Source organism: Oryzias melastigma, linkage group LG1 (assembly GCF_002922805.2).
Source record: "Oryzias melastigma strain HK-1 linkage group LG1, ASM292280v2, whole genome shotgun sequence".
Classification (NCBI taxonomy): domain Eukaryota; kingdom Metazoa; phylum Chordata; class Actinopteri; order Beloniformes; family Adrianichthyidae; genus Oryzias; species Oryzias melastigma.
Genome location: NC_050512.1, coordinates 10,074,466 through 10,081,367, shown reverse-complemented (window position 1 = coordinate 10,081,367; position 6,902 = coordinate 10,074,466). Strand labels below are relative to the sequence as shown.

Genomic DNA, 6,902 nt, shown 5'->3' with positions numbered 1-6,902 from the left:
CCACATGACTAAAGATCTCTCTACGCTCTTCACTATATGTCATAATCACTTAAACGCACCTTCATAACCATTATCTTGCCAGTAACCGCCTTGCAGCATGCCTCTGCCGTCCCAAAGTAGCAGTAAAAAGTATTGTACCTGACGCTGATACAGACATTTACATTTAGTCAACAAAATATGAGTGAGTTTCCCATCAATAACTCAAAACTTTAAATTTCCACCATTTTTTCCACCTCTTGTTGCTTTGCCCTTCCCTTGTAATTCTTAGCCAATTCACCATTGTTATTATTATTATTAACACTATCATTTAATTCAAGTAGCTTCTCTCATATGTGACAGACCATGTTGATCAAAGAGCTGATTTGTGGTAAAGTGTCCCGCCGGGTGTGGTGGCGTGCGCCTGTAATCCAAGTGTCATGGAGGCTGAGGCTGGAGGATCGTTGGAGCTCAGGAGCTCTGAGCTGCAGTGGACTATGCTGATCGGGAGTCCGCACTCAGTTCGGCATCGATATGGTGTTTCTGGGGGAGCCCGGGACAACCAGGTCGTCTAAAGAGGGGTGAATAGGCCCAGGTCGGAAACGGAGCAGGTCAAAGCCCGCGTGCCGCTCAGTTGTGGGATCGCACCTGAGAGTAGACGCTGAAGCACAGCCTGAGTGACCCATAGAGACCCAGTCTTTTGATAAACTCTGTTCTTTTCTGTAGAATTATCTGTTAACACACACTCCAACAGTGTTTGACCTGTTCCAGAATGTTTTTGTCTTCTTTTCACAGTGAAAAACATTGTTTCTTGTTACTTTTACACTGCCCCCTACTGGACAAGAGAAGCAGCAACATCAAACAAAGTTGACTTTTAAAATCTTTTTGTTTTTTTGTCAAATTTCGTCAGACAGAATTGAGTCATTTCTGTTCAATCATTGGATACCTTTCCCCTTGTGAATAAAAACAATATTACACTTCTCTAACGGGCTGAATAACTAAAAGTTAGTTATTCAAATATGGTTTAGAGCAGGTAAAAGCAGCTGCTTTTTGAACAGTAAAGTCTGGATCCCAATCACTGCAGAGCCTGTTACCTCAACATATGTTACTCTGCTGCAGCTGAGAAGCTAGTTGGAGAATCCAATTTAATCTCATTTCATTTCACTTTTTATATCAACAGTGAAGCATTAGCTAAAAGTAGAAGAACGCTGCAACAAAAAAGCTAAAAATATCATCAAGGATACATCACACCCAGGACAGGAACTGTTTGAACTGCTGCCTTCTGGGAAAAGATACCGGACAATGAAGTGCAGAACCAATCGGTTCAAAAACAGTTTTTATCCAAGAGCAATAATCTCTTTAAATTCAACTGAAAGGTTTCTGTGCATTAATATGTACGATGTATGCAGAATGGGAGATGTGTGCTTGGTTTAATTGTTTTATCTTTTATTATTTTAGTATTTATATTAATGTATTTTGGAATATCTTTTAATTCCAGCACTAGGACTTTGTTTCATACTTTTATACTCTTATACTTCTCTTCTATATTTTATTGTTATTGCTTCTGCACCAATGAATGGGGATTGGTTTTAAATTTCACTGTACAAGTGCAATGACAAATAAAGACTATTCTATTCTATTCTATTAAAATTTGCATTTTGTCATTTTAATCGTTAAACAGGAGGACTTGTATTTTAATGAAATGATTGTTATATGTTTTCTTTTTGAGGATATGTTACTGCCTTTCAAGTTTTTTTTATTATTCTTTGCTTTTTATTGCTATTTATTATTTCTTTCAATAAACTTCAAAAGCAAAGTGGAAAAATGAAAAGTAAAGAAAGAAAGAAAAGGAAAGAAAAGTTAAAAAAAGAAAGAAAAAAAGAAGAGAAAAAGAAAGAAAAGTCGAGAAAAATGTATTTTTTCCTTTATTATTATTCTTATTTTATTATTATGATTAACACTAATAATGTATTTGTAGTAGCTTTTCTCATATGTGACAGACCATCTTGATCAAAGAGCTGATTTGTGGCAAAGTTTCCCACCGGGTGTGGTGGCGCGCGCCTGTAATCCAAGTGTCATGGAGGCTGAGGCTGGAGGATCGTTGGAGCTCAGGAGCTCTGAGCTGCAGTGGACTATGCTGATCGGGAGTCCGCACTCAGTTCGGCATCGATATGGTGTTTCTGGGGGAGCCCGGGACAACCAGGTCGTCTAAGGAGGGGTGAATCGGCCCAGGTCGGAAACGGAGCAGGTCAAAGCCCGCGTGCCGCTCAGTTGTGGGATCGCACCTGAGAGTAGACGCTGAAGCACAGCCTGAGTAACACATAGAGACCCAGTCTTTTGATAAACTCTGTTGTTTTCATCAGAATTATCTGATAACACACACTCCAACAGTGTTTGACATGTTCCTGAATGTTTTTGTCTTCTTTTCACAGTGAAATACGTTGTTTATTTTTGTCCAGACACTGCCTCCTACTGGACACTAGAAGCAGCGACATCAAACAAAAGTAGACTTTAAAAATCTCTCAAATTTAGATAATTCTGTTGAAGCATCGGATATATTCTCCTTGTGAAATTAAACATTATTACAATTGTTACAATAAAATCTGCATAAAGTTATTTTAAAGCTGAAACAGCTGGACTTTCATTTTGATGAAATGATTGCTATACGTTTTTGTAAAAAAAATTTTTCTTTCAAATTTAAAATTTGGTACTTTGTATTGCCATTTATTATTCATTCCAGTAAACCTCTAAAGTAAGCTCCATAAAATAGTGAAATAGTACTGGGACCATTTGAAAAGGAACAAATTGGACGTTTGACATTTTCTGAATCCATTTTGGGGTTACAGGGTTGCTGGAGCCTATCCCTGACTACTGTTCAGCAAAGGCCGGACAAAACATGGACATGTCCGTCTGTCAAAGGGCCACACAATCAAACACTTGCAGTTATACATGTGGAAAATTTAGAATAATCAAATAATCTATTCAGCATGTTTTTGGACTGTGAGAGGAACCCAGAGTCCAGAGAAAAACCAACACTTGCATAAGGATAACATGCAAATCCTCTCAGAAAGTCTCTGCTGGGATTCAAACCTGGACCTTTTTTCACTGTGATATGCAATAGATGCACTGTGTGGACATGAATCTTTTAGACAACAAAAACTGAATCCAGGTCGTTTCCTCAGAAAACATGCTCTCAATGTTTGTTCTTTACTGGCTTGAATTACCACAAATATTTTTGACTATCCAGAAGTCTTGGGATTTTAAATATTGTGAAACATTTACTAAATTCTAAATCACTTCACATGTACTGTTCAATTGTGTTGCCAAGTATTAGTTATTGTGCAGAAATCTAGGGCAATAATTACATAACATTAATGAATCCACTTCATTAAAAGAGTCATACGAGTTATATATAACTTGAATGTTCATTCAAAATTATTAAAATTAAAAGATTTGGTTAATTATTTAGCTGCACAAACTATGTACAGAGCCCCAAATAAAATGCTGCCTAATAACATACAACTGTTTACAAATAGAGATGGAGGTTACTCCCTAAGAGGCCGTTTCAGGATTATAATAAATAAAATTTATAAAAGAAGAAGACAATTCTACATTTTATTTTAAGACTGTGGATCAGTATAACTGACAGAATCTAAAAAAGTCCAACAATAAAGCAATTTAAGTTTAAATACAGATCAACAATCTTTAACTACTAAACAGGCATAAATAATATATTAATTTTTTGTATGTACAAATATTTGCACATATATGTAAGTGAACATATGTTTTAGCACGTGTGTATAGTATGGGTTTTTACATATGAATTCTCTTGTTAATACGCTGTTTTTTTCTTTGTTTTTTTTACCTTCGTTGTCCCAAAGTGAGTTGGACGTTTGCAGTAAACTTAATTAAAGTTAGTAAAGAAGGTGGGATTAAATAAGTTTTCTTCTTCCCTTTTTGAACACTATTCTGTTGTACTTGTTTTGGTTGTTCATTTGTTTTCTGTTATGACTGTTTCTAATGTTCTAAATTACAAAGTCAAGGTTTAAGTTATATTAGTTATATTCCTGCCTGTTTTTATTCATAGTAATATAAAAAAGTTTTGTTTGATAAAGTTTTAAAATTTAGTTTTAGTGTGTTCAATAAATGTTTTTCCTGTTCGACCTAAAGTGTGTTTTTTTAGATTGTGGTCCCTCGTGCGATTGAGTTTGACACCCCTGATCTAAATAGTGTTAAAAATAAACTGAAACTGAAACTTTGAAGTCCCCTTATGAAAAGTCTACGCTGGTGTCAAATGAACTGGTTTGATTAGTTAGCATGTCCAAAGAGAGCTTTGTACACCAAGTTCTAATTAAGACATATTTTTGACTACTTCACATAATCATGATATTAAGATAATTAATTCTTATTTGATCAACTTTGACTTCATTAATTTTTTAACTAAACATAATATCAAATTCACTTTTTGAACTGGCATGAAATGTCATTAGCTTTGTGAGGTTTCCTTACATATGTGTCAATAAAGTTTGTCTTCTTGAGTAGTTTGATTAGATTCGGACAGCACTAGAAAATGGAGAACATGCTATATAGTGCACTATAGGGGGGATTTGGACACAACCCATCACCTACTGGTATGTCTCAGTCAAAGTTTGGGTCAAGCTAATCTGAAGAGAAAGACAATTAGATGTAATGAGGAGCAGCTGTGTCTCTGCAGGAGAACCCTTTAAGCTCCTCTTGTTTGTTGGGTTCTTATTCAAGAATCAGAAACTAGCGCACCGCAAGGATACGGACGCCCCCAGGCTCAGATGTGATCGCTGGCTCAGTAATCAATCTCCCTGCGTGTAGAGATGGTCGCCAGGCCCAGGAAGCCAGAACCCAAGGGACACGGCCACCACTGCTAAAGGGTCTGGTTCATCCTGTCGGGAAAGGGGTACTCCCCAGATCCTGCAGCCATGGGAGGTGTCACCTGGAGAAACACCAGGCCCTAAGAGGGCCAGAGAGATGCTAAAAGAATGCAGTAACATTTTAACGAGTGTGAGAACAAACCATCATAATCATAACATGCCGTTTTAATAATAAGGGTCAAAGTGAAGTGCTTTTTGCTGCAGCTGCAAACATTCTTTCTTTTTAATGTAAATGGTTTGCCTTTCAAAGCAAAGAGACACTGAGCAGCATCAGTTTCTGTATATATGAGACCACAGACACAATGACTTTTCATAAAATTAGTTCAGCAAGAACCACATCCTGTAGACTCTGTAAAGACGGCTTCATGCAGCAGAAGATATTTTTAAAAACACAGTAAAAACAAAATAATGCAGAAAATGATGAGAAGTCATTTTGCTGTTGCATAGATTAGAGCAGAATTTGGTGTTTTTAGGGTCAATTGTAATTTTAAGATGGGAGTCGTGTATAAACTGTTTTTGAAATTTACTGAAGAAAATCAGTACATGTAGATTTTCATTTTATAACAAACAATAATCTATCAAACCCTGAATGTCTTAAACTGAAGAAATTCTTTGGGTGAGTGTTTCTGAAAGCAGAAGGAAGGAAGTGGGTCTTACTGAAGGAACTGTTTCCAGCCAGCAAAGTGAACTTTAACCACACATGAATCAGTCATTCTGCAGTTTAAAGCTGTGACTTTACTGAGACAGACCTACAAAAAAGAATTTAAAGTTTAGTTTATTTTATTTATCTTTTCCAATGTGTTTTTCTCTTTATATTTTTCACTAACTTTAAAAAGAAATAGAGTGGTATTACTGTGAAAAGATCATCAATTAAAAACAGATCAATGAGGACTGGAGCATCATATTAAAACTCAGGTAAGCATTTCAACCATTTGACTATATTCTTAAATTCTCAATTAAAAATATTTTATGTAGCAGGAATACATTTTCAAAATTTGATTTGACTTTCAAAACTGTTACAGGAATAATGAATGAGAGAGGAGTTATGTGAAAGTGTAAAGTGTAATACAACAATCACTGAAAAATGAATTTCTGCTGAGATTCAACAAGTACAGGGGGGCAAAAATATATTCAAGTTCTCCCACTTAAAAAGACGAGCAAGGAATGTTATTTCAAAGCTTTTAGTACTTTGGTCCCAGCTCTCATTCACTGGGTCCTCCTGTGTCGTATGGGACGTTGATAACCATCTTTGTGATCATTTCGACCTCACGGACTGAGAACTTTCATGGTTCCCCAATATTCTTGCATTTCTCCCATTTTCTAATAATTGCTCCCACAGTTGATTTCTTCACACTAAGCTGCTAGTCTGCTGCAGAATCAGTTCTCCCAGCCTGGTGCAGGAATACATTTTCTTTTATGGTGTCCTTTGACAGCTCTTTGGTTTTGGTCATAGCAGAATTAGAAGTCCTTCTGTTTATTGTTATATTTTATACATAATATAAAGTGTTGTTGACAATCCTTGTTCACTTTATAGCACTGAAAAGTCAAAATCAGAAAAGAGTCATCCTCTGAACATCAATGATCTAAACGAGAGCGATGAGAAGAAAAAGTGAAGAAAAAGTCACGTGTTCAAAGCTGAAGAAGACAGCAGCCATGTTCCTGACAGAAGCTGGATGTCTGCTTTTCATTCTTTACATATCAGGTAAATAATCTCAGATTATTTGTAGGCATCAGTTAAAGAACCGACTCACATTCTGTTTGATAGTTCTGGAAATCTTCTGTTACAGGAGTTCAGGGACAAACAAACAGCATCTGTGGATTTAAAGGTTCATCAGTGAATCTGAGCTGCTCTGCTGGAGATTCAGCAGCAGACAAAGAATATAAATGGTTCACTGTGTTCAAGAATGCCTCAGGGAGTGACTTTCATGAGGTTTTTGTGGATGCAAACCAAAAAAAGTACAGAATATCTGAAGGGAGTCGTCCCACTCTGACCATCAATGATCTAAACAAGAACGATGAGAA

General features: G+C 36.4%; 1 long non-coding RNA gene across 1 annotated transcript; it reads left to right on the top strand.

The window, feature by feature from the left end:
* Nucleotides 1-5,500: 5,500 nt before the first annotated feature.
* Nucleotides 5,501-6,896, top strand: LOC112137150. The gene is made up of 3 exons (XR_002917492.2): nt 5,501-5,795; nt 6,415-6,582; nt 6,668-6,896. It is a non-coding gene; the product is annotated as an uncharacterized LOC112137150 (long non-coding RNA).
* The last annotated feature ends 6 nt before the right edge of the window (nt 6,897-6,902 follow it).